The sequence below is a fragment of the Schistocerca gregaria genome, chromosome 6, assembly GCF_023897955.1.
Source record: "Schistocerca gregaria isolate iqSchGreg1 chromosome 6, iqSchGreg1.2, whole genome shotgun sequence".
NCBI lineage: Eukaryota > Metazoa > Arthropoda > Insecta > Orthoptera > Acrididae > Schistocerca > Schistocerca gregaria.
The window spans coordinates 292,337,742-292,364,917 of NC_064925.1; the positions used below are offsets into that span (position 1 = coordinate 292,337,742).

Below are 27,176 nucleotides of genomic sequence, written 5' to 3' on the forward strand. Positions count from 1 at the left end.
TATATGTGCGATGGGGCATAAAATGTGATACATTTTAAAATCCCATATGCGTCTCTCTGCGTTTTATATATCCTCCACTGCTACATATTCTCTCTCTCTCTCTCTCTCTCTCTCTCTCTCTCTCTCTCTCTCTCTCTCTCTCTCTCTCTCTCTCTCTCTCTCTCTCTCTCTGTGTGTGTGTGTGTGTGTGTGTGTGTGTGTGTGTGTGTGTGTGGGGGGGGGGGGGGGCCCATCTTGCTCTCTACACACACACACACACACACACACACACACACACACACTATAATTGAGACCTTACTTCTTGTGCATTACAAATCAATCGAGAAACAATTTGATTCTTTTCTAAAAAGTACGTCGGCAAATGTTCGCGCAATATGTGATTATTTTATAGTTCGAAGTGTTACATAAAGTACACGCCCATGAAAGCTGCCAGCGTGAACTTTAATTTTTATTTGTCGGTGAGGTATTTAGCGTTTCAGACTGCAAGAAATTGTGCTGGTGTGTACTAAGGCTTAAACTCGCCAACACTATTTGTTTAAAAGTGCCTTTCATTCAGTTGCAAAGACGGAACGTAACTCCATGAATTTTGAAGCAGCTACAGGATCGACGGAAAACGGAAAAAATGAAGGCTTTTATTGGGCTTTGTAAATGTTGTACGAACTTCTGCTACGCTTTGTCACACAAATGATTCCAGTGCTATTATAGTCAGTAACTTGATTTCCGTGTAATGTACATCTAGTTGTTTGTTCATGTTTATCCTGTTATTTAGACTCTCCAGACAGGTATCGTGACTTGTGTATTGTGAACTGATATATTACTTCGGCATCAAATTTGTTTAGGCCTAAGGATTTTGTTGCTTATGTTTGTTTGAACAGACACATGTATTCTCGGAAGCAATGGAACACATTCTGCATCAGGATACACAAGCACCACTCCTCCACTCCTCCATTCATACTCCCGCAAATATTTAAAGCTATTAAAAATTATCATTAATGCCCGGAACGATTTATGCATCACAAGAACCAAAGTTTCTTTGTTTTTATGAGACTAAATTGCACATATAAACGTGCAAACATTATGGGCATATTCATGCTGAAAGCGTGCGTTTATATTGTTTACAGTTTGACATGAAAACCTTTACTCTCGTTCTAGCACGTGAGCAATGTTTAGCAATATTTAACGCTGTGAACTACCTTCTGTAGAAAGCGCAATTAAAGTTTCCGTCCGGCCATCCAACTTAGAGGTATTGGTCCTCGGAACAGGAAACGACTAAGTCCTTCCACATCTTTGCCTTATTTTAGGTAGTCTCTAACGACCGGTCTGTATCGCGAATATTCTGCATATTCGCAACCTATTCTGAATCGAAATAAAAGTGAGAAAAATGATTGCTGCCTCTTACTCAAACTCTAGATGACTTTGTAGTGTGCGGGACGTTAATTGCTAATATTTCTCCCTTCCTTTCAATTTCAGCTGCGTTGCCGATATTTCATGCCTCACACCCAAAGAAGGTCGTCATTCTTGCGCGATAGTAGCGTTCCTTCTTTGGTTTTCCGTTTTCAGTTAGTGAAGTTTTCAGACCATATCGCGTGTTTACATTGTCTAGCTGATCCTGCCTGCTTCGTCGGATTCATGTCAGCATTCCTCTTTTTTTTCTATTTCGTCTGTCTTCTATGTATTTAAGGTGTCCTTGTTCTTTATTTCATAAAGAAGTCACTAACACTGCTTTTCAATATATTCGGAGCTTTTGTGCGACAGTCCTCTCCACAGGGAGTTAAAGTGTTAACCTTCCAGAGATGGAGTGGGGGAGGAGGTAGTTGACGGGACGGTTCCGACCGCCATTGTCTTCTTTAAGATTTGATAATCCAATATACATTTCTTTCGTACATGATTCTTTTACGTGGACATTGAGTTTCTCTCTCTTTTTCCTATGGCACTAGACATCTCACTTATCTTGTCAAGCTTATTTGTGTTGAATGTGTCTGGAACTGCGTCCGGTTAGATGCCGAAATTAGCGTCAAATCAAAAACATGTACTATTCAGTGAGCCGTGAGGTTTGTTTTTTTAGCAAATCTTCGCTAGACATTACCCGACTAGTGTTGAAGAAAGTTCGTGTTCAGAGTTCGTACTTGATCATAAGACGATAAAAAATATCTCTGCTCCTCTGCGCTGCCATTTAATACCCTTGTGCATAAAAAGGCGCCGAGGCCCCTGTGCGCATAACTCATACTCTGAACACGGGCAGATTACACGGACCGCGTCGCTGTACGCCGTCAGTGGGACACGATGTTGCATCCCGTTACCGGGACGCGGGCGCTTTACTGCGCTGTTGCGCATGCGCGGTCGGCGGGCCAATAGCGCGTGGCGGGAAATGGGCGTCTGTCTCAGCGGCGCGCCAGTTGACTGTCGGCAGTGACGGTGCGCGGATCGGAGGGAGCTTTACGGTCGCAAGTGGACGCGTGCACCGCGCGAGGTGGGTGTGCGCTTCGCGAGCGTGAGGATGATGTGCGAATGACTGAATGACTGAATGACGTGATGAGATGAATCTGTCAGCGCCCGGCCAGCTCCTTCCCCACTGTTTCTCTGCTGTTACAACAGCCTCCTCTTAAAGTGTTCGTTTCTCTACGCTGTGCTTCGAAAGTGAAAGTTTTGTTTGTTTACTCGCTGGCTGGAATGAGAAGCTTCTGTCGGTGTGCATTGGATTCACAACGCTTCCTCAAATAATTTTATATGTAAATGAAAGTTCTTCCAGTTTGTTTGCTGTTATTTCTTTTTTTTTCCCTCCTTTGGAGTAGTCGTTCCAACGCCGTTTTTTCCAAACCTGACAGGCTGTTTACACTTTTTTCGTGGGTAGCGCAAGCCTCTGTGAGACTACTGTGGGTTCTTCAGTATTGGCTGCAGGAAAAATCTAGAATTTATTGTGCCTTGATGATGTCCAGTCATATGAGCTGTCCGCTTTTCGGTATTAAGTTTTGCTCACATATACTGAAAGCAGTGATTTGTGTTCGACATTTTCGCGCCTTCAGTTACACGTATCCATTCAGTAAAAGAAATTTTGTTGAGGTCTACGTACTACAGTACATGTATTTTTCAAATTAATAAGAAAGCTCCTTGAGTCGCTTATGGGACTGGAACAAACCTACAAAATACTGTTTCACTTAGTAAAGTGTTGAACATTCAATTAAGGTTGTTGAAATAATATGCAAAACTGATAAGACATCCAGGTGGTGTTGAAGGAAAGAGCTCGTACCGACTAACTATTATGGAAGATATACATTGAGTACGTACGGCATTTACGTTTTTCTTTAATCCTTTGAAAGGTTGCTCAGTTTTCCAGCTTTGAAGTTGACACTATAATGGACACAATCTATGAACGTAACAACCGTATTTGAAGGTATCCTCACGAGGTAAGTCTGATTCAATCCAGTCATGACCCCGCATCAAGTCTTCCCAAATGGTGAACGATTGCGAGTTCGCTCGCAACACTGTAGCGGAGATTTGAAAGAACTTTAGCAGAGCTTATTTTTGTTGTATGAATTGTGAAATTACTCGTCTCCAACATTCATAACACAAAACAGTATAGTTTGAAAGTACGATTGTTACACCTCAGTCCCACGTAGCTAATTGTGGTGGAATAGCTTGAACATAACGCGGTTGCGTGATTAAGGCATTATGCTTGCGTTTGGGAGGAGACGAAGTTCATCCTAGTCCACGTTTTTCCGATGTTTAAACTTCTGTCCCCCAAAGCTGTAACGATTAACTCTGTGAAGTCATTACGGGTTTCTTCCTCTATCATTTCTCCTACTGAGCGTCTAGTCAGTGTTCAATGACCTTCCTATTGCCAACGACATGTTATATCTGATGTTTTTTCTCTCTCCAAAGCTAGCTTAAGCACAGAAAAGAGCGGTATCTTTGTGTTAAAATGTCGATAGGCGGTAGTGCTACGAAATCCAGCCTTGAGCTGAGACACTCGGAGGTAATGTGCGTTTCAAAATTGCTCTTAAAACCTTATCGTCTTGAGTGTGTTAGTACACGGATCGCTGTACGCAACAGTAAAGAAAAAATAGGTCGAAGTCTATAAGGTGTCCTATTTAAGGAAGTGTTGGTCGCTATAGAGTCAGAAGCCGTAAGCCCATCTAAAAGTCCCTTTCCTTGCGGCAAAAATCGCGTGTTGCCTGATTTTTGTGTGTCATTGCTGCAGCTAGATTGACTATCTAGCCGGCAAGAGGGCGCCAGCTGAAAGCCGCAAGGATGTTTTTTTATGTGCTTTGCAGTTCAGTGCCTCTAAGGATTTAATGCCTGTGTCATGTGTGTGCTATTTGACGGAGAGAGCGCTGTCTGGCGTGACAGGGCAATATCTGCAGTTCCGGCTTCAGCATTCCACATTTGATTGAACTTCGCGGTCCATTGTCAGTAATACATACTCACTTTTTTGTGAAAATGTTCTAGATTGTTCTGCTTTCTCTATAAATATCAGTGATTAAGTGTTGTTGTTAAGAGTTTACGAATGAGCTCTTTCATAAAACATCGAGGAACAGTGGACAGTATTCTCCCCGAGGTTATAGGAAGTTCGCGATCCGCTCTTCTGCTTTGACCAGTGATGTCACAGTCATATATCGAGGTGACAGTCTGATTTGTAGCGTAGCCCGAGGAGTAGGCCCGGGTGGAATGTTGAAGCTTGTCAATCCAACAAATCAATCATTACAATATTTTTTACATAATTTCTCATCCCATTGTTACATTCACGTCCTCGCCGAAAACCCATGTTCTCCAGTTGTGGTTCGATATTTTCAATTTTTTATTAGGTTTGATGGCATTACTAGCAAGAACGACACCACCAAAAACCGTGTACCCGCAAGCGTCAGGATACTTACATAAAATACGCCATATTTTATGCCATCATAGTCGAGCCATGGTAGTGATGCAGTGGTGACAAATAAATGCTCAAGCTGACCGATTTTTCACTATAGCCGTTGTTCTGGGGCGAAAAAAACAGTTGGTTAAAAGTAACGTTGTGCAAGCTCGTAATTGTCAATGAAGAATTCTAGTCACTCTTCTTTTTCTGTAGCTTTTGTTTAAATTAAGAGAGGCAAATCAATGTCAGTGGTAGAAGGAAGATTGGTAAACAGTTTCCCCTGTTCAGATTCACTCGAAATGTGACATAGATTAGCGTGTCCATTGCTCATAACGGTACGTTAGTCTGCGGTACGATGTCTGCACTGAAGACCTTCTGCGTTGGTCACTGAAGAAAATTAGATTTATTTTCCATGTGTGTCATTGTCGCAAGTCTTCGTCTAGATGTCACGTCGGTGATGGAAGATTCGAAGAGTAGCTGTGTCTTTTCAGTGACGGTAATCCGCGTGTAGGTTGAAACGTTGTTTTGTGTAGTTGATAATCACTACAGCGAAAGAGGAGGGTGGGTAGCCTTCTGGAGTAGCACCAAGCACATACCGAGATTGGGCTTCCACTTTCACCATCGATGGTGTTACATGCCCTCATCGCGGGGTGGTTAGGAATTCAACTTAGGACAACGGCACTACGTTTGGCGATCATTGTCTTCGCCCGTTACCTCTCTTCCCCGTTCCGACCACGTACTAACAGTTTATTTGTTTGTTTTTTTTTTAATTCGGTGAGAACAGGTATCATTGTAGTCAAGCTACACTAAGTGAGCCAACGTCGGTTACGGAACTGGATACAGGAATATTTAAGCTGTATGGGAAGTACTGGTGGTGGCCAATCTGTGTTGTTAGCAGCCAGAAGAAGAGTATTCAGCATATACCTGTTTCATGCCGTGTATCACATTCCATTATAATGAAAGAGCTTTATTATCTATGGGGAGCACACCGCTTGACACAGAAGCAGATGTCATAAGGGAAACTGTCCATCACATCTCCCTCGGGTTTAGTGGTAATATTGGCCAGTGGGTAGCCCATAGAAAACTGAACGGAGATCGAACATAACAGAAGGTTTAATAAACTGTGGAAAAAAAAGCAAAACAGAAACAGTGAACGTCCGAAGCTGAACACGTGCAGTATCGAGCGAATTTAGATAGCCACGCAATCGTGGTTATGTGGTCACGATGTTGAAGTGCGGAGGGGGAAAACTGTGTTCGGATCTCTCTGGTGCCTTACTTTTCCCAGGAAATAATGACCTCTCCGCCCTGTCACTGACGTATTTGTTCGCTGTATTTTAATTTGTGTCGTGGTGTAACGTCAGATTGCAACAGCGTGGTGTAACGAAGGGACCTCAAGACGCCCATACATCATCTTTGTTCTACGGAAGTACCACATGGTATAACTCCTGCGTTCCGTTTAGGAAGTTTTGACTCATGAATTCCTTTGTTCTAACAAAGGTCACAGCCGTTAGTTTTCATGTCTGTGAGAGGTCTATCCGGCATCTCGCCTTCTTACACTATTCATGGCATTTACTTACGACGGTAATATATTTCTGTAACGTGCCCCGTATTCTATAACCAGTGTGTAGTATGACGATTGCCTAGACGACAGAATAAGATACTTCAATGATCGGACGAAAAGTTCATAATTTTGTGAAGAAAAGAAATAAGGGGGCACGAGGGAGGTTTGAACACAGATCTTCTGCTTTGCAGTCCAACACAATGACCACATTTGCAGTTCACTCGATGGTGCACATGTTGAGCTTGGGTAGTGCGCTTTCTATTTTGCTGCTTTTTTCACGGGTCAGTACACCTCCTTCCTGTTTCCATACTTGACTTGTGTTCCGTTTTCGATGGGCTATCGACTGGGCTGTTCTACCACTAAACTTGACGGGGGTTGGGTTCCCTTGTTATAGTCTCATGGTCCAAAGAGAGGATTGTACAGATTCTAATGCGATCCATATTTCTGTGTGAGCAGGATTGTGCAGGACGCGGAATCCAAGTTTCATTGCTGTAACATATGAGCTACGCCGGAAATACCGGGTTGTGTCGGTTGAAACCTGAAAATCCCAGCTAGTCAAAAAGAAACCGTTTACTGTTCTAAGCGATAGGGGAATTTAGTTGTATGTGATCGAGGTTTCGATAACAATGAGGGACTTGCGTCGACAACTATGATTTTTAAGTCTGTCATTGCTTTCGCAGTGACACTCGTCAAAATCAAGATTCTGCAGATGACAATCGCTGGAAATATTGACATTTATACCCGTCGTCGTGTGTTACTTAACATTTTGTATAAACAATTTCTCCCTGCGCTGTTCAGTCACCTAGTTCACTCCACCTGAGTTTTATCACATGAAAACAAATTAATTAATTTGACAAATGTAAAGTCGTTGGACTACGGCCAAAACTTTCCCTTTGTTTTCAGCGTTATCAGTTTGTTTTCAGTATTAGCTTTCCTTAGTTCAATCGCATCCGCTTGACCGGAAAGAGGTTATTAGAGACTGAAGACAAGCTGAGATTTGGTCATCACTTGTAGTAACATAATCCACCGTGCCCTATTCAAAGGAACCATCCCAGCATTCGCGTGATGTAACAAAAGCCATATGACATGTGACTGGTTGTTGAACCGCTTAATCAAAACCCCTTTATCGTCAGACGCGATGACCTTTTTCCGTGTGGTGTGAGAGAATTGTGTCTGCTGGGTATAGGTGACTGATGGACGTGTGTTGTTTCATGTATGTACTGAAAGGGATTAGAGAACAGAGGATGGAGCGCATAGTGTACTCCTCCGTTTAAATTCCCCTCCAGTGGAGGTTTTGCTTACCAGACTGCGCATCGGGCATAGCCCTTTCACACATGGTTTCCTCCTCCAGGGAGAGGATACACCTTTCTGTGAATTATGTGGCGTGCCACTTTCAGTTCAGCATATTGTGGCTACGTGTGTCCTGTATACTGATAATAGGGCAGCCCTTGCTCTTGCTGGAGATCTGCCCACCGTCGTTGCAGATACCGATACCAGTGTTAACATAGTGGTGAAATTTTGTGAACTATCAGGCCTCATCCCTAAAGTGGCGGGGAAGGGCGGCGGACTTCAGTACGTTATAAACTGCTCTGCATGTGGGGACAGCCTTCGTCCCCTCCCACGAGATTTCATGTTGACTTTTCGTTAGGGCGCTGATGACCATGATGTCGAACGCCCCCAAAACCCAACTAATCATCATCCCCTCCTGCGGGCGGGTCAAGTGTCGCATACCCTCTTGCTTGATATGCTGCGGACTGGTTTGGAATTCAGTCGGAAGCAATGTAGCAAAGTCCGTTGATCAGCAACTTCAAATCAACACTTCTTAATCTTACTCTTGCTCGTTAAGTAATGGCGGTGAAAATTTCTTCAGACATAGAGATTCGCTTAATGTAATGTAGGGGAAACTATGGGGAAACTGTAATCTGGATCGCTAGTTGAATCCCGGTGGATGCGAAGAAAAGCAAGATCAAATTTTAACGCCCGGTCGATGACGATGATATTAGAAGTGGAGAATAAGTTCGTATTGGGGTCGGGGAAAACTTAAATACAGGTGGCCGGGAAGAGCATTTGAACCGGTGTCCTCCCGAGTACGAGACCAGTGTCTGACTACTGAGTCACCTTGGTCTGTTCCCAAATTCGTCATTCATTTGAAGTTACTTCTTTACCAACTGTTTGTGTGTCTCGCTAAAACTGACTTGTCTCGAATGTTCGCCTAATGCAGTGAACACGATCGTTGAAGCCTCTATTAGGAATGTCTCGAATGTTCGCCTAATGCAGTGAACACGATCGTTGATGCCTCTATTAGGAGGCGATACCAGGTAAAGAGAGAAGCGAAACGGACGTGAATCAAGTCTGAGACAGCCGTCACGGAGTACGTCAAGATTTCCCCTTCTCTGCTGTAGTGCAGTTGGTGGTGAAACGGGCACTGAAACATCCTGGAAATCGACCCGCATGTTTCCGAACTCTTTCTCGGTACTACCTGCACGAGTGCGGGCTCACGGAGAAGCCGTTTCCCCCTCTGCTTGGCGTTGAGCAATGTCTTAATGACGCACTGCCATTCTAGACGCATTACCACTCACCTCGCGGCTCCAGTTCCACGTAGGCGTTCCGTTTCGGAAGCGACCGCGAAGTGTTTCAGCAGTGCCTCCGAGAAAACCACCTCGACAGGTGAGAAGGTCGCAGTCTGAACAAACAGCCGCGTTCGTGCCAGCGGAGGTCGCGCGTGGTGGTACTTACCTACGTATCGGTTAAGGAGGCGGCAAGGAGTGGGTGGACGCTAAACACTTGCGCGAATATTTAGGTATTTGGGATGCCTGAAAAATTACAATTTGTGATGCACATTATTTCCTTTAGCTGTGTGTACTATACCGTCTAGCTTTCATTTATTGTATGACTTTCTAAAACCATCATATATATTAGCATAGAAAGTGACTGTCCGTCTGTATGCCGAGCTTGCAAGACTGGAACACACTATTCAGAATTCTAGTTACCACTGGATAAAATACAGGGCGAAACAGATATCTAGGACCTGCACAGGAACCAAAATGCAGTTAGCCGAAGGACATGCAAGGGTGGCGTAATTGAGAAGAGGGAGACGGATTTGTATCATATCCGCTTTATTGGTTGTTCACTTTGTACCTTTCGGAATTTTACTTTGTGATGCGGTTCAGGTCATCATAGCTAATCTAACTAAACACGTCGTTCGTAGCGGAACGAAATCGTGCTATGTAAAAGTAAATTCTGGAGTAGGCCTTTAATGTTCACGATACACATCAGCGGTCTAGGGCAAAACATTGTAAGCAGCATAAGGCTGTTCATGCATGATATTCTTGAATATAAGTTCCAACAGCATAACGAAAAGACTTGCATCAACTCGACGTTTGCTACAGGAATCTGCTGCTGACACTCAGCGTAAATAAATGAAATGAATTTCTATAAATAGGTGTGAAGTAAGACATAAAGCTAAGTACGGAAAATTAAGGTTCCAGGATGAGGTTCGTTGGAAGAATGGTAAGGAAATATAATTCAACTGCGAAATAACTGCCCAACGGAACACTCGTTAGACAAAATCTTTGAGTATTGGCAATTAGTCTGCGAGCCTTATTCCAGGATTAGAAGAGAAGACACCAACAAGGGCGCCTTGTTTCGTCCCGATTTCGTTTAGTAACTGAGATTGTTTCTGGGCTAGTCGTGAAAATTCAAACATTAAGAGAGGGCTCTTGCGTAAGCGGAGATTTAGTGGTAACATTCGGAAAGCGTAGTTTCCAATAGAAGTCGGGTGACATCAGACATTGTCCCACGTACATCACGCGAAATGACAACGAGCGGAAAGGCAGTGACTGTGGTTGTTCCTACGCACTTTCGCGAATGGAACAGGAAAAAAAGGGGGGGGGGGGGGATGATAAACATCAGAAGTAACAACCACCGCAAACCATACTTTAGTGAACGACGGCTGCGACTAATCACATAACATCTATTTAATGAACACACAAAGGGGAATACTCCTAGATTGAAGGTAACAGAACTACCCCACACCACCCCACTACCGATTATTTAAAGACTTGAATTCCCACGTATAACGTAAAGAAAAAATATTAAAACGCTTTATTTGATCCTGAACTTGTATAGATGAACAAAGACCATTTATGTAGTTAGCGAAAACTGTTCTGTGGGGCTGTAAGCGGAAAAGCTTAGAAAAGATTTGAAACTGCGTTAAACATTCGTTGGAGACAACTAAAAGCGCTCATTGTCAAACGCTTGACGAATATAGTGCAGAGTAATTTGTGCTCTGCTCTGAGAAAAGCCAGTTTCACTCCTCTGTGTTCATGGCATCATCATCATCCCTCGAACTGTGTGCGTGTACATTCGGCAGCTTATGCGAATGCTGGCTGCAGATGTGTTGCGAATAGAGTTAGTAATAAACAAATAAAAAAAAATTAGCGCTCTATGCCTGGTATTGAAGCGCTACTGCACGAACAAAATACAGCAAATGAAAATTTTTTCTTTCCTTATATCATGGGGGTGAGGGAGGGGTGACAGCGAGAAAAAAGTTCTAAAATGGCTGAAATTATAGAGGTTGGACAAAAACATAGGAACACAGCGAGAAACTCATGCTTGAACATACATGGGGATGCTAGCCGAAGCTGCAGGGTGCGCTGTTGTATTTGATCGCGAATGGCACCTGTGTAATGTCCTCAATACGTTGCAAGTGTCTTGCGTCGTCAGAAAGTTGCGTGATCTGCTAAGTCACAACGCGGACGGAAATGTCTGTTGAGTGATTGTGGCGAAAAATAAGAGGGTGGCAGTTGCAAAAGTCACTGCAGAAAAGAACGTCGCGTTCGCGCACCAGTCACCATCAAAATAATGCAAAGGAAGCACCATATGTTGCGAATTGTGGGGTTAGCTGTAATATCCGTAGCACTCATCAGCGATGTAAATGCCCGTAACAGAAAAATACGCGGCCGAAGCCATAAAACGTGGACCACTGCGCAATGGAAGAGTCATTTGGTGAGATGAGTTCGACAACATTTCCAGTTTCTGGACAGTGTTAACGTCCCAAGAGGGAAACGTGGCAGGGTTTCGGTGACAATTTGGGCAGTCATATCGTGGTATTCCACGAACCACACGGTAATCCTGCAAGATCATATTATGGCCAAGGGTTATGTGACAATTCTTGTCCATCCCATGGTAAAATATTTGTTCCCCCATTGTCACGCTAGGTTCAAAGATGATAGTGCCCACGTTAACAGAGTTCGCCCTCGGCTACGACAGCACCAGATCTCAGAATTATCGAGCGTTTGACGTCCACTTTCGAGAGAAGGGTGCATTGTCGCTATCCATTTCCATCACCATTACCTGAACTTGATACGATTTTGCAAGGAGACTGGTATAAGATTGCCTTGCAAACCATGTAGGACGCGCATTTATTCACTGCGACTGGAAGCTGTTTCGAATACCAAAGGGTTTCATACACCGTATATAGCGTGGTATTTTGTTTGTGAAGCCTCCATGGTTTTGTCCAACCCCTGATACGTGAAGTTGTTGTCGCTTATTCTCAAAAACAAAATGGTTCAAATGGCTCTGAGCACTATGGGACTTAACATCTGAGGTCATGAGTCCCCTAGAACTTAAAACTACTTAAACCTAACTAACCTAATGACATCACATACATCCATGCCCGAGGCAGGATTCGAACCTGCAACCGTAGCGGTCGCGCGGTTCCAGACTGTAGCGCCTAGAACCGCTCGGCCACTCAGGCCGGCCCACCAGTCAAAGCGGCAATCAAAACAATGGACAAAGACTGGGGAACCTGTGCCGAAAAAGGCACAGACCATGTTGCTAGCTAGTTAAGGTGATGGCCACTGTTCTCTAGGATTCCAAAGGAATAATCCTCATAGATTGCATGGAAAAATGCGGAACCATAACTGGACTCTATTATGCTTCATTGTTGCATCGTGTGAAACTTGAGTTCGCTTAAATAGACCAAGGCTAGCACGTAAAAAAGTACCGTTTCACCAGGATAATGCTCTGTCGCCCACATCAGCGATAACAATGGTGAAAGTGCATGAAGTGGGCTTCGAATTCATTCCTCGTCCACCCTGCTCAACAGACGTAGCCTCAGATGACTTCTTCCTGCTCCCTAACACTAAACTTGGGCTTGTTGGGAAAAAAATGATTAAATAAGGAACTGATAGCTGCACTCCGTGAGTATTTTGCAGAGTTTGACAGAACCTATCTTTACCGATTAGTTGGGAGGGTCGCTGGACAAAATGTACGAGGGTGAGTCAAATAAAAACCTTAAATTTGTAATAACTAATCGAAATTCCGCCCCGTTATCCTGTAAGTTGGTAAGCGTGCTACAAACAGCGTGCAGAATGGCCTGTAGGTGACAGCATAGTGCAGATGCACATATACTGTCGCAGTATCAGTATAAAGATGCCCCCCCCCCCCCCCCCCCCGCACTTGCGACTTGCACCAGGGAAGAACAGCGTTCTGTTATTCGCGGTTTTTGCGTAGTGAAGGTGTGAAACCTATTGAAATTCATCGACGAACGAAGGTTCAGTACGGTGATGCATGTTTGTCACAGTAGCAAGTCTACGAATGGAGTAGGAAGTTCGCAAATGGTGTCACTTCAGTGGAAGATGCTCCTCGTCCAGGTCAGGTACAACGAGTTGTGACTCCACAGAACATTGCAGCAGTTGAAGCCATAGTGACGGAAAACCGCCGAGTGACACTGAATGACGTTGCAGCATGTTCACAGATTAGTCACGGGCCAGCACATCACATTGTGCATGATGTGCTCCAGTTTCAAAAAGTGTCTGCAATATGGGTGCCACTGCAGCTGACTCCTGAAATGAGAGAACGACGTGTTGATGCTTGTGAAGAACTTCTTCGGCGCTTTGAACGAGGTGATGGCTTCCTTGCAAGAATCGTTACTGGGGACGAAACCTCGGTTCACTTCCACCAACCGGAAACGAAGAGAGTGAGCAAGGAATGGCACCATTCCTCATCACCAAAATCGAAGTTTCGAACAGAACCATCAGCAGGGAAGTTTACGCTGACTCTCTTTTGGGACAAAAAAGGCGTCATTTTGGAGCATTACATGCCTAGAGGGACCACGGTCACCAGTCAATCATACACAGATCTCCTAAGAAAACATCTGTGGCCTGCAATCAAATCAAAGCGGCGTGGATTATTGTCAGCGGGTGTCCTTTTGCAACATGACAATGCAAGGCCCCACACTGCCCGTACACAGACCTGCATTTTGAGTGTCTTCCGCATCCACCATACTCACCAGACCTCGCCCCCAAGTGATTTCCATATGTTTGGACCATTCAAATTCGCAATGAGAGGAAAGAAGTTCCGTTCTGATGAAGAGGTATGCCACGCGGTGCGTGAGTGGTTGCGCGGACTACCAAAAGAATTTTTTTCTAAAGGAATTTATGCACTTTGTAAGCGCTGGAGGACTTGCATTGAGCTTGGGGGAGACTGTTGAAAAGTGATACAGCTTTGAACCACTTGTGCACAATAAACAATATTTTTAAAAAAATATTTAAGGTTTTCATTTGACTCACCTCGTACAGGGTGGCGCAGGAAATGTTACCATTTTGTTTTTGAATATAAACTTTGTCAATGCAATCTGAAAGGAACATATACTACAATGAAGAGCCGTCCATGGAAATTTGTTCTCACTCAGCACATGCTCAATGTGTCCACCATTTCGTTTCCTAACTTCCTTCAAACGAACACTTAAGTTAATGATTATCCCACGGCACATGTCTTCCGTAATTTCGCTGCAGGCTTGAACATTGTCTTCTGAGCTCCGTTAAATCACGTGGACGTTTCGGGAAAATTTTTTCCTTTAGGTACTCCCAAAGAAAACAGTCACATGGATTGAGGTCTGGGCTACTCGGGGCCAATTTTGTCCGTCATTAAAGCGACCTGGAAACCTGAGCGAAATGATCCGCATGTTGAAATGCTCGTCTAAAAACTCCAACACAGTGTTTGCAGTATGTGACCTTGCTCCATCTTGCATGAACCACTGCGTGTTCAAGAGCAAGGCAGTAACAAGGAGCTGCGGAATGAAGCTATTGCGAAGCATGCTCAAATAACGCTCGCTGTTCAGTTTCTTCAAAGAAAAAGGGTCCAATAAGTCCGTGACTGGAAATTGATGCCCACGCTGTAATCCTCGGAGCATAATGTCGTTCATGAAGCACTTGTGGGTTTACAGTGGCCCAAAAGCGTACATTTTGTTTGTTAACCACACCGTCTAAATGAAAATGCCTCGTCTGAAAACCAAACGACGTTGAGAGTTTCTTCCCTATCCTCCGCCCACTGAGCAAACAGTAGTCTCTGCTGCTTGTGTGTTCTTCAGTGAGCTTCTGTGCACAGGGCATCTTGTATGGGTACATATGGAGGTCACTTTTAAGAATGCGTTGAACGGAGCGTCTAGATATTCCCAGTTGCACTGCTGCCTTTCTACTCGATTTCCCGATGTGCGGCTGGTCCCGACGGAGGTTCGAGTCCTCCTTCGCTCGCGCACGTGTGTGTGTGTGTGTGTGTGTGTGTGTGTGTGTGTGTGTGTGTGTGTGTGTGTGTGTGTGTGTCCTTAGGATAATTTAGGTTAAATAGTGTGTAAACTTAGAGACTGATGGCCTTAGCAGTTAAGTCCCATAAGATTTCACACACATTTGAACGATTTTCTGGGACTTCTCTGTACAGCAGCTTGTACCGCTTCAATAATCCCCGGCGAACAAACAGCCTTAGGCCGAGGTCGCTTCGCTTCCAATACTGTTCCTTCCTGTGCAAATTTATCGTACATCCTGTGGATGGTGTTCTTGCAAGGGACACATCGTGTGTTAAACTGTTGCCGAAAACGCCTTTCAGTCAAAACAAGGCTTTTCGTTTCAAGTAACAATTGCCGATCGTTGCTGTGTCGTCAGTCTTCCATTGTCAGCCATTGCTGCTTACTAGCCTCCTAGAGGCAGTATCGTGAATTACACGTCATTTCTTAACTCATTTGTTTTTCTAAGCGCTGCTGGTAGTGCTTTAGAGATCCTAGCGGGATATCTAATGTGCGTCGTAAATTATGAAAGAAACAATTGCTAACACATTTCGTCCGCCACCCTGTATATCCCTCAGAAGAAACTGTCTAGAAGTAAAGTAAGTTGTTTACGAAATAAACATTTTTCTTGCTTTTGTACCAGACTTATCAAACGACCCTAGTTTGGTGATCCCCACTAGTTCATTGTGGGATGGAGGAAGCGGCGTGCACATAGGACGGGGTGGGAGTCGGCCGTAGCACGCGCCAGACTTCCTCTCCCGCTCCGTCCCAGGGGACGGCGGGCGGCGCCGGCTGCAGGCCCGTTAAGTGACCCATTCCCTGCAGTCGCGTCCATCTGAGCGCCGGCCTGCCAGCCTGAGCCGGGGCCGATCGCCGCCGCATACATGAATGTAAATAGCCGCATTCCCGCCTTAATCGTCCTTGTAACGCCATGTTACCCAGGGTCGTCTGCCGGCTTTAAACCGCGCCTCCGTATACTGCGCTCGCCGCTTGTAAAACTCTCTAATTACACCGGCTTGCATATTCATCTTACCTCGCGCGCTGGACGCGGAGATTACAAATTTGTAAAAACGGGAAACGTGAAATATAAATAGTTCGGGTAGTTCACCTTACTCATGCCATACTGTGGCTTTTATGTGTTGTTTAGTCGCACACTGACATGCTTGTCAACTGGCACTTGCATTCATTGCATATACAGGGTGTCTGAAAAAGAACACTCTAGTTTCAATGTGTCCTATTTCTTTATAGTAGATGCTGAGGGAATTAGATTAGGAAATGACACTTAAAGTAGTAAAGAAGTTCTGCTATTTGGGGAGCAAAATAACTGATGATGGTCGAAGGAGAGAGGATATAAAATGTAGACTGGCAATGGCAAGGAAAGCGTTTCTGAAGAAAATAAATTTATTAACATCGAGCATAGATTTGACAGGAAGTCGTTTCTGAAAGTATTTGTGCGGAGTGTAGCCATGTATGGAAGTGAAACGTGGACAATAAAGAGTTTGGACAAGAAGAGAATAGAAGCTTTCAAAATGTGGCGCTACAGAAGAATGTTGAAGATTAGGTGGGTAAATCACGTAACTAATGAGGTATTGAATAGGATTGGGGAGAATAGAAGTTAGTGGCAAAACTTGACTAGAAGGAGGGATCGGTTGGTAGGACATGTTCTGAGACATCGAGGGATCACCAATTTAGTATTCGAGGGCAGCGTGGAGGGTAAAAATCGTAGAGGGAGACCAAGAGATGAATACACTAAGCAGATTCAGAAGGATGTAGGTTGCAGTAGGTACTGGGAGATGGAGCTTGCACAGGATAGGTTAGCATGGAGAGCTGCATCAAACCAGTCTCAGGACTGAAGACCACGACATCATTATTTTCGATTGCGTTATAAAATGCTTAGGAACCTCTCTAAATTGTTTCACAACCATTTAAAATACGCCTGGGTTCACGTTTCCCTTTACATAGTGAAATTCCTGTCAACTGTACTTGTGTATTATGTACAGAACGAGCGAACTAAAACTGTCAAACAAAATATATCCACCTTAAGATAGGCAACCCAGCTCAACTTCGCACCAAACACGTTACATTTATTTACGCTCTGTTTCGACTGCCAGTTCCTACTAAGACTGTTCATATTTTTAAAAATATCGGGAATCCGATATATCGATATTTAAAGTAGTATCATTATCTCCTCGATATGCCGGTTTTAGAGCTGGATGTTCAGGTATTGATTTATTGGTTCAAATGGCTCTGAGCATTAAGGGACCTAACTTCTAACGTCATCAGTCCCGTAGACTTAGAACCACTTAAACCTAACTAACCTAAGGACATGACACACATCCAAGCCCGAGGCAGGATTCGAACCTGCGACCGTAGCGGTCACGCGGTTCCAGACTGTAGCGCCTAGAACCGTTCGGCCACCACTGCCGGCTATTGAGTTATTATTAGATAGTTTGTACATCAACAAGTTAACAGCCTGCCTATCCGCCTAAGAGCAAGAACTGAAAGGAAAACGATGCACGATCACGCATGGCAGTAATCACTTTGCTATTAATGGTAACTGCATGTAAGTGGCACAATAAAATGTGTCCGATGGGTTCGTCGTTCGGTTTCGTCACACATCGGATCTGCCCGGAACCCTTCATGTCGACTTCCTGGTTTCTTATTTCTGCCAACGCCACCGAGGTAGCAGTTGCAGTGTCAAAACTGCATGGTGAAGTTAACGTTCCATTTTCTGTTGGTAGCATGTCTCTGGCCACCCCAAAAGACCAATCTTGTCATCCAGATTTTTGTCAATTTTCAGCAACTGTTTTTGAACGTCGATGGGAAAAAATAGCACACTAGAAGCGTTAAAAATTTTTTTTAACGCAACTGCTGTGCTATTTCTTTACATCTGAAATCTTGTTAATGGATTCACATTGCACCCTACCCCTACCCCCCCCCCCCACCCCTGTCATATTCTTGGGGACCCTTGGGCACGATTCAGATATCCAATTAATCTCGCGGGCCGCGTCGTCACGTAACAGACCGCATCGCTTCTATTGCGGAGTCGAAACTATAGCGTCGTGATGTTAATGTTTTACCGATACGAATGGAACCCATTTCCCGACTCGTGAGTCTGGTCCGATGCTCATCAAGCTCGTATTTTGATGACTAAGACAGAACTTCACTTTATTCTGATACCTTCCGGAAGTGAAGGAACACAGCATCTAGAACGGAATAGCAAAGACAAAACTTTTGAGTTCTTAAATGCCTAACTAGATAGTAAATTGAGAGTACAGGAAGCTCTGACGTATTCTGGTCTCGAACCGCGGGCAGTAGCTGCGGGCGTATGTGATACCGGCGGCGGCAGCGACTCCGACCTACTTTGGCTGCGGCAAAGCGGCCGGCTTTCTCAGCTGGGCGCGCTCATTGTGCCGGAGATAAACCAGTAATTGGAGGCGATTGCGGGCGCGACTTTCACGTCAGGCCGCAGTCTGCGTGTGCAGTCACAGCCGACGCCCACGCCGTCGGCATCAGGCGCCCTGGGCAGCGCCATAGGCGAGTGGGCGCTGATGGCCCTGGTCCGCTATTGGGATGCGTAATTAAATTATCCGACTCATCTCCTTAGCCATCGTTGTTACCGGACATCACTATGACTGACTCCGCAAGAAGGCAGTAAGTTTGGGCACGTGTGCTGAATCTCTCCTGTCGCAAGACAGTTGACCGAGGCAGGTTACGAAGAGCGTATACCTACTAAGAAAAGTTTTGTACAACGAAGTAACTTGGGTAACTGGTCACACATTGCACTACTACTCCTTCCCACTCCTCACCCCTTCGCCAACCTCTGTACTCCCCCAGTCTTTCTAGCCTTGTTAGGGTCCTATCATTAAATGTGTCAATAAAGCAAAATGGGAAATGTACGTATCTCCTTTAACTGTTCAGTATTTTAGGCAACAGTTGGGTAGAGATGAACAGTGGCCTCGCTAAGGTAGTCACATGTCTCAAGCTATAGACGGAAATGCATAGAAATTAGTGATTATAATTTGCAACTACTGAAGTGTAGTATGGAGTAGTTTACTTTCGGATCAAATTAACTACTTTAAACAATTAAATTCCCTCTGAGTGCTCATTTAATTTTAAACTAATAAAATAAGGATTAAAGGACTGTTTTAACAGAACTACATATATTACACTATAAAACATAATTAGAATTAAATTATTCACACTTTCCACAAACAAAAATCAAACCGTGTTCCTCAACTCCCGCACAGAGTTCGTGAACCCACAGGGAGCATACGTCGCACAAAATCCAGTGGCTTCTGGCTTGAATTTGAATATTTTTCTTCGCAGTTCGTGCACTCTGTCTTCATGTTTGCTACGAAAAGAAGTCCTTCTACGATTGCGTTTCCTGTTCGCATTCTTTGCCGGCCGCTCTGGTCGAGCGGTTCTAGGCGGTTCAGTCCGGAGCCGCGCTGCTGCTGCGGTCGCAGGTTCGAATCCTGCCTCGGGCATGGATGTGTGTGATGTCCTTAGGTTAGTTAGGTTTTAGTTCTAAATTCTAGGGGACTGATGACCTCAGATGTTAAGTCCCATAGTCCTTAGAGCCATTTTTACCCTGCCTTTCTTCTCTTCGGCTGCATTTTATTTTTCATTCTTTTTTCTTCTTTTTTTTCTTCTCTTTTTTCTTCCCTTTTTTATGCTTCTAGGTCACCGTTAAAACGATTTCTTGTGGGTATCGCCGAGGAATCGTTTCGGCCGCTGCTTGTACATCTTCCCCCTACACAAAGTGGCCAGAAGCCACCGCCAAGATAGTTAATTTATCCGCATCAACGCCATTTGCTGTACACCATCTAATAGTAGTAGGACCGAAAGTTCAATAACTAAAGTAGCATTACGAAGTCAAGATATGACAGTTCGAACAGTGTTTCGTTAGTAAGTCACATTTCCTTTCCGCAGTAAATACACAAATTGATCTGCTTACATGTCTTTAAGATGTGATTGTCAACTGTCTTTAACGGTTAAATCGTAGACAGTTATTAGCCTTGTTACCGACTTTGGACTGACTTAAAAGAGAGAACTTAATAACGCTCTAACAAGTGAATATCTCGTAATTTTACATCAGTGTGCATCTAAATGTTTTCGTAAATTTTCAAAACTTTTGCTGTGTATCTTGCTGTCAGCTTGTTCCAAAATGTTCAGATGTTTGTGAAATCTTATGGGACTGTAACTGCTAAGGTCATCAGTCCGTAAGCTTACAAACTACTTAACCTAAATTATCCTAAGGACACACACACACACACACACACACACACACACACACACACACACACACACACACACACACACACCCGAGGGAGGACTCGAACCTCCGCCGCGACCAGCCGCACAGTCCATGAATGCAGCGCCAGACCGCTCAGCTAATCCCGCGCGGCTTAGCTTGTTCCAGCTTTCAGCATTCTACTTCATAATGGCATAAAAGCCGAAATCTAGATAGTACAAAAGGTAAATATAATAATACAGAGTCAAATGGCGGTTCACTTTTAAAAAAAGTATTGCATGACTGTGGCTGAAAGCCGTGGAATATGTTTTAAGTTTCTTTTCAAGCACTTGTCCTGTAGTTGTACAAAAGCAAGCGAAATGGTAAACAGAATCGAGACAAGCACGTGCTTTGAGACCTTACCATTATCATATTACGAAGAGAAACCTTGCTGAAAATAGTTTTTTTAGTTGAAACTAATGGCCTCTGTGATACTATCCGAAGTTAATAGGACTTCAATTCTGTCGTTAACTATAATAGTATTACATCGGCTGGGTTTGAGCACTCAGGTGTGGCATACCCCCATGCAGTAAATCTTGGTTTTGACGTATAATATTTGTAGCACACTTTATATGACTGAATCTTAGTCTATGCAGGCGACGTTTTCAGCCAATAAAAAAATTAGGCTCAAAACGGTGCTACCCTAGTCTATCCCGTTAAATGTGCCTGACCCACCCACAAGAACTAGATGAAAACACCCGGGACGATTACCGTGCTAGATCTAGATTCTTGGCGGTCTTCTACTAACGGGAGGTACTGTGGACAGGTTCTGCGCACTGGTGCGTGAAATCTGGCATTTACCGCATACCATGGTCCTCGTTCATCGCGGATTACTAAGTAACGAAGCACGGTCATCGTTTGCTGCGGTGGCGTGTGTATGACATGCAGTGTATTAAATAACAGGTTCAGTACAAGCTGTTACTGGCACAAGTCCATGCTGTCCACAACCGGTACGCAAAGACTGAAGTGGAAATTACGCAGATTCTAAGATATCAAAATAGCTAGGATCGATCCTCGGGTTAGAGGCTTCTCATTTTGATTACCATTCGGATGAATACTTTGGTATAAGTTTTAATCTACGTCACAACCGATTCTTTCCACACGCTTTCTTTTATATAAAGAGATGCATTCTCGTGGGCGCGATGTTAAACACAAGCTCATCAAGTTCGTTTGCTCTAAGATGAGCGCTAGCCGTGACAGTACTGATGCTGACCATAATGTATTATCAAACGAAGAAATCGCTACTGTTCTGAAATCACAAGAAGGTTTGCAATCACAACTCTAGGCAGATAGTGATCAGTCGCAGAATTTGGATTAAGTGGCATTTTTCCTCTTTTTCCTAGACCGACATTTCTCGACCAGTTTTGCGGGACGAAATGGAGATCCCATCTAAGAAATATGCAAATATTATTCTGAAGTGGCGTGTTTAGTATGGGCAAAGGCACTAAGGATGGGAGATCCCGATACCTGTTAGTTTAAAAACATTTGGAACTCTTAGAAATTTAACTGTTGTAATATAAATTACGTCAGTGTAAAGGAAAAATTCCCATGTCGAATAGACTATAACAGTAATTCATCACAGTTCTGTAATGAAATCCAGTAGAGTTAGTATAATTAAATGTATAACTTTTCGTTGATGTAATAAGATTTAACACGTTGTAGAAAGATGACGATTGATACGTTTGCTTTTAAGGCACTCCGTTCTTAAAACATTTACCGTAATAATACAAGATTTTGTTCACCGTCGGCCTCTTACGGTTAAAGCAACGTAAGAGTATGCTGCGTCGTTCGGTCTGTACACATTTGTCACCTCTCATTGTAGCGTTTAATATCAGTTCTTCAGCGTTGCGCTTGTGTTCTGTTTACTTGTACTTAATAAAGAAATCGTCTTTAAAAAAAAAAAAAAAAAAAAAAGGGATGAAGCTAGGTCTAAGGAAATGAGGTTTGTAAGAGAGAAACGTACAGGTTATACGACCTTACACAGTAACCGGAAAGGATTACTCAAGACGACAGAAGAACGACCTTGCCCGCCTCTTATTGCAGATTGCCGTTGGTAGCAATCGCAACTGAGAAACGGTTGAGACATTTCTCGTAGAACTAAGGCGTGCCCACCAATATTTGTAACCGAAGAACAGCCACATTTCTGCTCTTGTTGTTGTTGTTTAATTTGCTGAATTTGAATCGCCTAGGAATACGCGAAGAGAAGTGCGAGAAATCTGCATTAGAAACAGTATTCCATAAAATACTTTGCTTCGTGAATAGATATTCACATTTATGGACAATGTGATTACAGTATTTAGAGACTTGTTTATCTTGTTAAGCTGCACAGCTTGTGAACATTTCATAGGTAGCTCTCCATATTTATCTAATGAGTCACGACATGAGTTATATTAAGTAGTATAAAAATACTGTGGGTGCTGCCTCCGCCGCCGTTTTCAGTATTTTCAGAGTATGTGCCCGGTGTCGTCTTACATCGACCATCGCTTTGTCCACTGTTCGAAGTAACCGAATCGTTTACCCAAACAACATAACGCGCTCACATCCTCGTAAAAGAAGTATTGAAGTAGAAATACAGGCAGAAAGTTTCTGTAGATCAAGATGTAAGCGTTCTCTCTTTCGTGAATCAGTACAGTTCGTTACTTGTATTGTTACGACACGCGTAGGGACAACCAAGGAGAACTGGAGGAAATTGGTTACATTCCCCCCCCCCCCTCTCTCTCTCTCTCTCTCTCTCTCTCTCTCTCTCTCTCTCTCTCTCTCTCTCTCTCTCTCTCTCCCCCTCCCTCCCTCCCTCCCTCCCTCCCTCCCTCCCCCTGTGTGTGTGTGTGTGTGTGTGTGTGTGTGTGTGTGTGTGTGTGTGTGACAAGACGACACTAGCGTTATCGCTCGCCTTTATGGGCGAACCATGTACTTCTCTTATGACACTGTACAAAACAAGGCCTCGTGTGACCTTGCTTCAGCACATTCCTCGGTATGATTTATGAGACACCTGGCAGCTTTACATCACGATGACTCAAGTCGCATCCTGTGTTCTGCTGTCTTGCCCTCAGGTTTAACTTCTGCTCTACTATGTCGTTGTTCAAGACGTATGGGGAGCGATTCTTATTTATTTAAAGCAAGTACCGTATCTTTTTTCTGTCAAAGTTCGTATCTAACTCTTCGTACTCGTATGTCCATTGCATTTCCTCTTATTCCGCCCGATTTGCAAAACAACTTGTTTGATATAAAGATCGGTCTACAGTTTGTACGTACGAAAGTATCAGTTTACAGGAAGAAAGGAATGAGAGGAGAATCAGTCCATGTCAGATAAACGGAGCATAGCAGTCTGCTTAGTTTTATGTCACAACTGACTTCAGATGCGTAGTTGTAGCGACATGTAGTCGCATCTTGGTCTGTCATTAAAAGCAGTACTCTGCAAGAGTGCAAGCGAGTGAATTAGGCAGGATATGTCCAGTTATCACGTGAATCAGGAAACAAAATAAAGTAATACAGTTAATAAACATACAGCTTTAGCTCTGTTTGTGATACAATCGTGACATGTTAACATGCTTACCTTCCTTGATCCGTAGGTAGCTCTGATGATAATCAACCACCGACGACACAGACAGTTGTCAGCGTGGAATAGAAGAGGAAGACAGTAAACTCTTGGGAACTCGGTATCCTCCGAGCGAAGGTCGCTCTCGAAGGCTCATAGAACACTTGACTAACAAAACGCAGTGCGTTAGGGTGGACAGAGGACGGTCAACAGCAGCGAAAGTAACAATGGGTGTTCCCTAATGAGGACCTTTAAATTTCTCAATATACTTAAGTAATAAACCAGCAGCAACAGATAGTACGCTGACGATGCTGCTGTCTTAGAATATTATCCACTTCAGTGATCTTAAGGAAAAGCAGAAACTCGTTGACAATGTTTCCATTTGGTGCAATGAATGGCAACTGCCTTTAAATGTGGATAAATGTAAGAAACTGTTACAACAGAGAGAAAGAACAGCATAGTACGTGATTACATGATTACGGTGAAATCGTGGGCAGGGCACAGTGTACAACTATTTAGGGTAATAATGAGTATTGGCACGAAATGGGACGATCGCGTAAAAACAGTATTATTAAGAGCTAAGGACATATCTACAGTAAAATAGACGTATTTTAAAATATCATAGATGACATGCTCACAGCTCGTAGGGTACACATTTCAGATACCACGTTTAATAGGTATTCTTTTCTCGTGGTTTGGTCAGGACTACCACCCCTAGAAGTTACCACCCTACTATCTTAGCCAGAACAACACCGTTACATGTAAACGGCGTTATAGGTATCTTAATGATTTTCACTTAAAACTTTGGACTAGGTCGTTTCCAGGCCAGGGTCCCTTACCTCAGATTGAAACCTTTACTCTTCTCCATCATCCCTGTATGTTTGTAGCATCATCTCAAAATCACCAGTTGTAAAGGAAATCGCGTATCAGACGCTGGTGCGACCAGTTTTAGAGTGTTGCTCCTGTGTTTTGCGTCCTCAAGCACGCATAGCAGACATAGAAAAAACTGAGACGCCCTGGTACGATCGCATGCGAAAGTGTAACAGAAATACCCGAGAAACTTGAAGGGAATTCTTGGAAGAAAGGCATTATAGCAGGATTTAAGTGTTCACTACAACACTAAGATTTCCTTTGCTTACAGCGCTGAAGAAAATTGTGGCATAAGGAGCTACACAATTAAAACAGGATGCTGACCAATCGTGCTTTCCTAGTCAACCCTACTACGCGATTATTACATCAGTTCCATAGCTGAAAATGACTAAGCATCGGTGTACATGAGAGGTACACTTCCACATAGTTCAATGTAACACATAGTGGTCAGTACCTGTATTCCTCCCTAAAGGAAGTTGTTTTTGACAGTGAGGCAGCAGGAGTGAAAGCAATACGATATTGCGAACGATTATAGAGTATTTCTCTAGTGTTTGGAGTCCGCACGAAGTAGGTATGAGAACAGACATTGAATGAAGTCGAAGACCCACTACGAGGATCGTAATAGATCCGTAGGTCGCATATGAAAGGGTAACAGAAATGCTCTTGGAAATTAAATGGGAAGCCTTGAAACGGAAACGACGTAGTTCTCATGAAAATTTAGAAAACCAGTGTTCTAGAACGATCATTCGGACATTCTGCTGACATAAGCTTCTATCACGCGTGGGGATCACAAGAATAACACACGGGAGATTACACTGAGGTGACAAAAGTCATGGGATACCTCCTCATGTCGTGACAGACTACCACGGACTGAGCCATGCTGCCTTAATTACGGAAGTGTTGTGTGTGCAGGATTTTGTGCACGAACAGACCTCTCGATTATGTCCCATAAATGTTCATTTGGTTCATGTCGGGCGATCTAGGTGGCCAAATCGTTCGCTCGAATTGTCCAGAATGGTTCAAATGGCTCTGAGCACTATGGGACTTAACTGCTGAGGTCGTCAGTTCCCTAGAACTTAGAACTACTTAAACCTAACTAACCTGACATCACACACACCCATGCCCGAGACAGTATTCGAACCTGCGACCGTAGCGGTCGCGAGATTCCAGACTGTAGCGCCTAGAACAGCTCGGCCACTGTCCAGAATGTTCTTCGAACCTATCACGAACAATCAGCTCTTACCACCCGAAATCGGGCCTAATTCTGATCAGGCCACGGTTTTTCAGTTGTCCAGGCTCCAACTACCTTTCTGCCTTCAAAGTATGTGGCCATAATCAGGCCGGAAACCTTCCTACGTGAATTACTTGAGTACAAATGACAGCTCCGCCAATGCACTGCCGTTTTCGATTTTGTGCACACGATACTACCGCCATCTGGGTATGTGTATATCACTGTCCCATGACATTTGTGACCTCAGTGTAAAACGCATGCAGGAGTTTGTAGTCACTTTTCCTCATTGAATACGTAAATAGTACAGGACAAAGTGGATGATATTGGTACGTAGGTAAAGGAAGTATATAATCTTATGCACAGTACAGTGGTTTGCGGAATACACGCTGTGTGTAAGAAGCGATCAGCCCGCCCAAGTGGCGGAGACGACCTCGCGGTGACGTCACTGGGTGCAGCAGCGTTGCTGGCGGGATCTGGGCGACGTTACCGTGAGGGCCTCATTAGCTGCACTATACCGCCTCTCCCTGTCCGTGTAGCTCGCGCAGCCTGATCACTATTAATTACCTCTCCACGTCGCATGCTGCTGACTGCCTCTGCGTAATTGCGACTGCTACTGGGCTCGATACGAACCGTGTAACTTCATCCGTTGATAGCCGTAACACGCCCTCTCGCAGTCAATACTGTCTTGTTACGGAGCATACTGTGTGTGTGTACAGCAGCCGTATATCATCTTGAGGGGAATAAATGAACATTATTGGTCTCGGCAACGTCTGTCTGATGATGACTGCGGTAATGAACGTCCGTGACCGCTTAAAACTGCCTCGAAAGATGATCAAGGTTAAAGCTGTCATCATTCCGAAGTTTGGTTTGAGCACGACAGTGCTTTACTAGGCGAGGTACTATTACAGTTAGTGTGCCGTTTCCTTCCTGTAACCTTTCTAACAGACATAACCAGGCAGTAAACGGAACTACAGTAAACGGAACTACAGTAAACGGGACTACAGTAAACGAGGTTTCCGTACTTCGGTTCAAAACGGCATTGTGACATTAACAAAACATCACCAGAGGTGGCTCTTTATCACTCAGACACGGAATGACATTCCAAACAATGTATGTTCAAACGCCGTTAAAAACTTACTTATTTTACGGGTTGCGGTATTACGTAAGGTAAATCAGTTTTATACAAAAAATTAACACTTTTTATCTGAGTCTCTTCCTTAACCCTTAAAATGCCTAGAAGGTACTCTCTCAATTCATGTGCAAACAAG

General features: G+C 43.9%; 1 protein-coding gene across 3 annotated transcripts in view; it reads left to right on the top strand.

Annotated features, from left to right (window-relative positions):
- LOC126277966 (rhophilin-2) overlaps nt 1–27,176 on the top strand; it is a 1,086,271-nt gene that overhangs the window by 663,280 nt on the left and 395,815 nt on the right. Inside the window, exon 1 of one of the 3 annotated variants that reach the window (XM_049977615.1) lies at nt 2,217–2,470. The exons of the other annotated variants lie outside the window; for them this stretch is intronic. The gene's annotated coding sequence lies outside the window, so the exon portion shown is untranslated. Of the gene's footprint in view, nt 1–2,216; nt 2,471–27,176 lie in introns of those variants that run through there. 3 annotated transcript variants of the gene reach the window in all.